The following is an 8,903-nucleotide window of genomic DNA, read 5'->3' as shown; positions in this document are numbered from 1 at the left end:
ATCAACACATCTAACACAGAAACTCTAACCTTAGCAAGCTCAAACGAAAAAGAGAAGGAGGTGGAAGAGATGCGACTGGAGGAGATGAAAGCAATCACAGTTGATGGAGGAGGTGCTAGCCGTTGTTGTCGTTTGAGGAGGTGGTAGCCGTTTGATCGAGGAGCTATAAGTCTTCATTGTTTTTGAAGGAGGTGGAAGCGCCGCAGTCAAAGGTGGAAATTGTTGCGGGGTATTTGAAGAAACCCTAAATAAATCAAAACCAATTCGTGAAAATTCAACAAATCAATAGATCTTGAATAATGAATGTAGAATCAAAAGCTGTAGATTACATAGGAAGAGATCGTGAAAAGAGTGGGATTCAAGGCCTCAAAATCGGAGCCCTAAGAGAAGATAAAGAAGAATGAAGGAGGAGTGAGAATGAAGAAGGAGAGAAAAGCTAAGGAAAGGATGGGCGATAATAACTAGAAGTGATTTTAGTAGCGGGCGGGTTAAGGTCAACTATAATTATATTGGTCAATTTTAATTTGACTTAATATTTGTAAAAAGCCAGCTACAAATATAAATTCTAATTTTAAATCAATTATCATTAGCAACGTATTACGTCAACTGCAAATAACATAATATTTTTGCGGAAATTTTGTCTAAAACTACCCTAAAGAATCATTTGTGAACAACTATCCGTTTTTTTTATTTGTTAAGAACTACCCGAAGTTAAGAAACTTTTGGGTAGCTAAGAAAGTTCATAAGAGAGGAGAGAGAAGGTGGGGAGTTAATTAAGTGGGAAAAGTGAAAAAGTAGGCCCAATAACGTCTTAACTGAACTAAAAACGTTAATGGGTAGTGCTATCCAAACGTTTTGTAATTTTCGGGTAGTTCTAAACAAATAAAAAAAATGGGTAGTTATTCACAAATGACCCTATCTTTAGGGTAGTTCTAGACAAAATTTCCCTATTTTTGCAACTGGCATTAAATAGGCCCGCTGCTAGTATTAATTTCTATTTTATAACACCATTTATTAGCAACGCTCTTATCTATGCCAAATGCTAATTAATGACATAGTACTTGTAATTGACATCATTTTAGTCAGTTGCAATTAGAGTATTAGTAACTAGTGTACTTAGCGCCAATTGCTAATAGGATGCTGCTAATAGCAATTAGTGACCACTAATTGGCTAACATAAACCACCCCTACCACCCAAATCACCTAGCCACCACCAACTAACTTACCTAAACCTCCCAGCCCCTACTAACCACCCAAACCCAAAAGCACCACCTCCCAACATTTAGAACCCACTATCAATTCCACCCAAAACCTTAGCCACCAAGATTGAAACCCACCAAAATCGACCTAAATCAACCATCAACCCCACCAAAATCAATCATCTCCCTTCCAAATTCAACCATCGATTACTGATGCTTCCAAAATCAACCTCCCAAAATCACTTACAACCATCGATGGGTTGTTGGTGGCTAATTCAATTAGACCATAGGGAGAAAGCAAGGGGGAGGGAGAGATCGATAAGGAAATCAATGGAGGAGGAGGAGAGAGAGAGTTGGTAAGGAGGGGGAAGAAAAAGATGGTGGAGAGGAAGGAGGAGATGTGGTTGGGGGTTTATATGCGGTGGGGGAGGAGGCGCCTATGAGGGCGGTGTCGGCTCGGGGGAGAAGGTATGGGGGCAATAGTTATAGGGACCGAAGACTTGGGCTGGGTCATTGGAAGGAGGGACACCAAACGTTGGTGGTGGAAGGGTTGTAGTGGGTTGGGGCCTTGGGGGTTGGGTTTAGTGTATTTTATTATTATTTTCAACCAATCATGTGGTGACACATGTCACTTAAACCTAAAAAAATAATTACCTCTTTAACAGATTCCTGATCACTTGGGACCATTTTGAGCGAATAACCCCAAAGTTCAGATTATTTAAAAATATTCCAAAGTTGAGAGGGCAAAAGCTGGGATTATTTTTACCAATTTTTCCTTTGAAATATCATGTATGTATTTTTATTTTTTTTAAATTTTAATAATTATTTTCGCCAAACACTCATACTATTAGCCGCTACATTTGCTGTTGTAGACACCCATTTGTGTCTCCCCAAAACCAAACCCGGTGATGAGTACCTTTCGCGTCGAATCATAATCGAATGAAGTGAAAGTGTAGAAAGTCTGGTGTTGCGGATAGTTTTAATTTCTTTTCTCTTCTCTCTGTTTTTGAAAACTTATTTTAAGAAAACAGCCAATCCAATTTTGTGGTCCATGATATGGGTCCAATAGTAGTGTAGTTGTATGGGGCTTGACAAGAGCTTTCCAACGATATATTATAAGCCCAATTCCGATGAATATTGAGGAAGTTATGACTAATTTACTAAACTGGACCCGTTTTGAGCCTTATATGCGGCCCAATGATCTAGGGGAGGGCCTAATATAGATTTATCATTCCTAATGCAGTTAGGAATGGTTTTAGTTTTCTAGATTCTTCTAGAAGGTTCTTTTCATTCCTAATTCAATTAGCATTGATAAATTGACTTTTGTTGACTTTTTAGAGTTTTAATTAAAATCAAAGAACGTTTTTTGAGGAAGATACGATTTTATCCTCCTATACGGCAATTTCTATCTGATTTTAAGAAAACGCGTGAATTTCTCAATCAGCGCCAAGCGCCAGCTGTAGCGCCTGGCGTTAATGTTGGCGTCTGGCGCCAATAGCCAGGGTTGGCGCCAACATCGTTCTATGTGCGCCAGAACTCTGTTTTGATATTTTATATTTTTGGCTGATTTTCTCTATAAATAACGTGCTAAAAACTCCGTTTTCGATAACCAATTTTCATTCATCTACAATCTACCAACTCTCATCAAGATTTTCTTGATTACTCTCCTTCTCTCTCTTTTTTCTAAACTAGCCTTCTCACAAATATCAAAATTCCGCATTCATTAGATCTAGAAACACCTAGCCATATTCGAAGTTGCCTTCGCCCTAGACAAAAAAGTTTTAATTTCTGAGGGTTTGGTCCCAAATCTCTCTTTCCAATATTTAATTTAATTGTTTTGTTTCACTAGTGGAAAAAAAGTTATCCGTAACGGGCAAAAAGGGCTCATCCGTAACGGGCAGCGTCCGTTACATATGCTGCCGTTACGGATGGCCATTATTATTCGTAACGGGCACCGTCCGTTACGAATAACTACTTATTCGTAACGGGCACTTACAATGTCCGTTACGAATAAGTAGTTATTCGTAATGGGCGTTTCAGGTGCCCGTTACGAATAACTACTTATTCGTAACGGACGTTTCAGGTGCCCGTTACAAATAACTACTTATTCGTAACGGGTGTTTCAGGTGCCCGTTACGAATAACTACTTATTCGTAACTGACGTTTCAGGTGCTCGTTACGAATAACTACTTATTCGTAACGGGCATTGTAATGTCCGTTACGAATAATCTTCGAATAAGACAAAAAATTAGGGGCATTTGTAACTAGCATTTCAGGTGCTAGTTACAAATACCCCTATTCTTCTTTCCATTTACCACCCAAATTATTACATTCTAAAAGACTTATTATTCCTTGACCTTGACAAACAACAATACTAATAACACCTGCATATTTGCAGTAAAATATCATGTAAATGCTAGACAAATCCTGTATTACATACTGTACTACTACTTGTTTTTTTTATACTCTCCTATATACACTTATGACTGGACTGGACTCTTGTATACGCTGCACAATTGTTACATCAACCCCAAGTTCATGAAAAATAAACTTGTGTTCCTGTTCTTGCTGAACTTACAGCCGTTTTTCCTTAGGAAAGGTTGTAACTTGAGACTGAAACACTAGCAGGAGTTGAAGCATGGATGTAAACAAATTCAAGGCTCTTTCTAGCTGATAAGCTGCTCATCCATGCTGGGAAGCCGTATGTATTTCCATACTTTGAAAGACCCCAAACAGGACCATAAAGCTTGTTAATAGACAGCTTCATGTCCTTGATTGTTTTGTTAGACTTGTTAGTCACTGTTGTGGAGTATCTGTAGTATGTTCTTCCTTGGTGAACCCAGGAAGTTGTGACCTTCTGGTTGATGGAAAGGTGAGCAGATGATGAAGCTGCAATGGAAGGAAAAAAAAACACAGTTCGTTAAAGGTGAAATAATCCCTTTACTTTACTGCAGCCAGATCCAAGATCAAGTCTAATTTGCTTCATAAGAATCATTAAAGGAAAGCAAATCAGTACCTGGAGCATGAACTGGTTTCACATGTCGTGCTGTGACCAGATAATTTTGATGTAACACCACATAAAAATTATCTGGTCACAGCCCATGTAAAGAACTAAAGAAGGCATCTTGATAAATATTCTCATCACCTTCACAAGTATATTATCTTTTATAATCCATATAAAACTCTAGTGTATACTCAATTTACAAAAGAGTGTCAATGTTCCAACTTTGGCCATTAGGAACAAAACAACATTATACACTCTTATCAATTAATCAAAGATAGCAAGAGATAATATAAAAAGAGGCCAACATAAACCAAATTGATATAGAGCTCTAGAAGAATAGTTTGATGTAAACCAAATTGCTTTACAAAGAAATGTTACAAAGATAATAAAGAAAACAAAAGAAATTTGGTCTAATATCCCTAAATAAAAAGAAATAAAAAGAATATGATCCTTCTTCCTCCTAATAGACATATTAGCATCTATATATCCATAGCATACCTTCAAAAATAGTCAAAATTCAGACCATAAATCACTGATGGGCATACATATCATTTCCAAGATACCATTAGTCACTACAGAATTGTAAATTATCAATCTATGTGAAAGTAAAAAGCATTATAATACACTTATCATAAAATTATGCATAAAAGAATATTAATCTGACAAACTAACAATAATTCCACACATTAAATTAAAATAATCATAAGAATAGTAATTAATGATTCAGTTGTGCCATGGCTATATGCTTTAGATCAATTAGTTCAATAAGGCCCATATACAGGGTCTGTTACACATCATGCTTTGACAGGACACATTAAACTTCATTAACCTAATAAAATCAACATTACTTGCACCATATTACTCCGAAATTTTATCAACAAAACTCTGCATACCATTAACATCAAACCTGTATTTCTTTTATGAGGAAAACCCCATAGTTTCTTAACTTCTCAGCCAAATTGATATCAAGGATCCAAAACAGAGCCATACAATCAATGGAGAAAGATTTCCATTCAAACGAAATTGAATTAGCATTAATGAAAGAGAGACACAACTTGACATACTACTAAGACATTGTTTTTACACAAAACATCAACCAATATAAGCATCTATATAACCCTCTAATATCTCCTACCCCCCCCCCCCCCCCCAAATATCAAGTAGTAGAGTATTCAAGGAAATTTTAAAAAATAGAAAATAAGGGTAATCAATCAACCAAAGATATTCAGATGCCTATGATTATTCCATCAACCAAAAACAAGTCTTTGGATGCAGATGCATAGCATTACCCTTCATATGATTATTCAAGGTAAATGTTTCAGGTTACCACAAGCACAATGTACAACTAATACTCCCTCTTCGGAGGTGAAAACTATGATACTTTGCGGATCATGAATAGTCTACTCCGCCCACACACACAAATATTAGTATTGTACAAAAGGCAGTTAGAACAAACAACTACACACTAAGTAACATCAATGCAACCCAAGCAGAAGAGTAAAACGATCAATCTACAATGGAAATTTCTTCACTTCTCAATCAGTCTGAAACATAATCAACCAAAGAATAAAATAACAATTCGACACTAATATGATGATATCCACTTACTCCATGATAAAAGAGATACTACAAAGTCATACATTGTTAACATAATCATTGAGTAAACTAAATTACGTTACTTGTTCTTGGTCAGGTCAAGCCACCATGCCTAATACATCAGAAAAAGGAAAAAAGCCAGATATTCCCAGAATTCGATTGTTATCATTTTAACAAGGCAGCCAAATCTTTTATACTGTGCATAATATAATTTATTTGTTAGAAGTCCGCAAACAATTTAGCCTCAACTCATATTTTCCTCCCTCATAATGGATATGACATACTACCACATAGGCACATACAACTTCAACCATCAATAGAAACAGGTTAGATGATGATACGAAGAAGAATTATATAAAATGCAGATACACACCATTTTATATATTTCATCATTCTAATCAATCTAACAACTTATAGAAACACTAAGCCCTTGAAAATTTCTACGGGTATTTAAACCGATCAAGAGTCTCACCTGTCTTAATTCATGAGCCTTTTTACTATCATGATCCATGGCTGAACTAAGAATTAAATTAACGACAAACCCTCAAATGTAAAACAGATATTCAATGAAAAAAAGGTATTTTACCTCAGATCTGCTTTATTCCAAACTATAACCAAGATCTCCAGTCGACAGAAGACACCAACAGCGATGAACTTTCGCTTCTTGATCATCTGAATCGCCATGATTATAGTGATTTTTGAGGACAGAGAACAGAGAAGATAACCACCGAGGAGAGAGAACAGAGAAGAGAACCGAGGAGAGAGAAGAGAGAGACGGCTGCAAGCTTGCAAATGAGGAGCAAAAAGAAACAAAATGAGGGTTTTTTTAAAAAAAAAAATCTAGCAAAATTAACACAAACCCATAAATCATCCAAATCAAGTCACACATATTAGATCAAACAAACCCATAAAGAAAAAAAATCAAAATGAACCCAGAAAGAAAAATTAAAATAAAACCCCCAAAAAAGAAAAATTAGTTCACCTTCAGAGATAGAATTTTGAATCTCGGCACATTTTGCATTCTGAATCTACTGAATCTTCGCGAGTAATTCACCAACAGGACCCGGAACCACCATCGAAGCATCTTCAGTCGTAGAAGTTAGGGCACTATCTTATGCTTGTTCCGTTGTTCGTATATCAACATAGAGATGAAAAAAATGGAGGAGATTGAGTGAGGAGAAGAGGGAGATTGAGTGAGGAGAAGAGGGAGATAGAGTGAAATGATAGAGGAGAGAGGAAAGAGGAGCATGACGGCTTGAGAAGAGCAAAAGTAAGGAACCCTAGTTATAACTATAAGAATGGGCTTTTCACATTAGTTGGGCCAAATTCAACAGTTGTAACGGGCGCTATCTTGTTTGTTACGAATAAATAAGTATTCGTAACGGACATTATATTGTCCGTTACGAATAAATAAGTATTCGTAACGGACATTTTATTGCCCGTTATGAATACTTATTTATTCGTAACGGGCAATATGGTGCCCGTTACGAATAATATGTATTTGTAACGGACTGTTATTTTGTCCGTTACGAATGTGTTTATTGTAACGGGCATAACTTTGCCCGTTACAAATGGCCTGTTACGAATGACAATTTTTCCACTAGTGTTTATTATTTTCCTTGAAGTTACTAACGTGTGTATTTTGTTATTAGAATGAGGTACGAGGCATCAAAGTAAGTATTTAATGGTTTTTATTGATGTTATGATATAGAGTTCATGCTTAGGTTGTTATTATGATATTCCTAGTATCATGTCTAGGGTAATTTTAATACTAAGTATGATCGTTATGATGCATTTTATTTTCTTTCCTAATATTCATGTTAGTATCATGTTAGGGTTAAAGATTTGATTTTTATTGTTAGTGACATGCTAGGGTTTGTTATTAATCTTGTTAGTATCATGCCTAGGATCTTGCTATTATTATGCTTTAACATGATTCATGATTATTATGATTATGATTATTATAATTGTTATTATAATTATTATTTTATTTATTATTATTATTATGTTGCTTGATATTTATTGTTATTGCTTGATCACACCTTTTATGCATGTTTAAAGGGAATCTATACTTGTAATCGCGCTTAATAAGATAATTAATAATCTTATTTAGGGTTAATTTGATTATAATTCAAGTGATCGTCAATAATAGATTTATTTGTGCATTAAACTCAACCAACGTAGATAAACAGGTTTAGGGTTAATCCCATTGATTGCATGTTAGTCAGAAAGCGCACATGAATACGATCTGAATAAAGTAGAGGCCTATTATTAGGGCAGATTCAATCTCTTTTAGGTTGGATTTGTACCTTCATCCCCGAACCCTATTTGGTTCAAGACCTTATGGAGTTGACGATCTCTTGGATCGTTAAGGGGTGTAACCTTCACCTCGTGAACGGTTTACAAGTTCCTAAAAAACTTGTTGGCGACTCTTTTGCTCTATCTTCTTTCCCTTTGGACGACACCGTACTTTAGTGTATGATCACAGTGGGGTTCAAACTAGGGGTTAATGCTTGAAATATTCCCCACAGTTTTTGGCGACTCCACTGGGGATGATTTCTATTTTAATTCCTGAATTTGTTTCGGCAATGATTTAGAATGAGTGGATGAGACTCGAAACGTTCTAAGTATTTCCTGTGCGTAATTTTGATTAACATTATTGTCATCATATGTATAAAAAATATCTCATTGGAAAGACCATCCGTAATGAGTTAAAACATAGGATTTTACACGTAGGAAATTTGAGAAATATCTTTCACAACTAGGACCGAAATAACACTGCGCGAAATTGGAAAATTTTTATCGAGCACAGAAAGCTGCTGAGGCATGTAGGAATTAGCGTCAGCGAACAGAAGCTGGCGCCAGACATTTAACTGTAGCGCTAAACGACAACCATGTCGCCAGGCGCTACAGCTAAATCCTGGCGCCAACCTCTGTTTGCTGGCGCCAAATTCTTCCAATACCGAGCCAGAAATATGCGTTCTAATTTCGAATAGTTTTTCGCATTGTTTGCTCGATCCTACTTCCTGATTGAGTTTTTTCTCACTTTTCTGAAACCCATATGTGTTCTACATATAGACATAACCCTCTGGGAATTCATGCTT

The 8,903-nt window shown here is 36.1% G+C and overlaps 1 long non-coding RNA gene across 1 annotated transcript; it reads right to left on the bottom strand.

The window, feature by feature from the left end:
* Window positions 1–3,924: 3,924 nt before the first annotated feature.
* Window positions 3,925–4,248, bottom strand: LOC145556320 (uncharacterized). The gene is made up of 2 exons (XR_014091832.1): window positions 4,216–4,248; window positions 3,925–4,088 (listed from the first exon to the last, which is right to left on the bottom strand). It is a non-coding gene; the product is annotated as an uncharacterized LOC145556320 (long non-coding RNA).
* Between the last annotated feature and the right edge of the window lie 4,655 nt (window positions 4,249–8,903).

The sequence above is a fragment of the Chenopodium album genome, chromosome 8 (assembly GCF_948465745.1).
Source record: "Chenopodium album chromosome 8, dcCheAlbu1.1, whole genome shotgun sequence".
In the NCBI taxonomy this organism is placed as follows: domain Eukaryota; kingdom Viridiplantae; phylum Streptophyta; class Magnoliopsida; order Caryophyllales; family Amaranthaceae; genus Chenopodium; species Chenopodium album.
The sequence above is the reverse complement of the archived record's forward strand: the minus strand, read 5'-3'. Positions and strand labels throughout refer to the sequence as shown.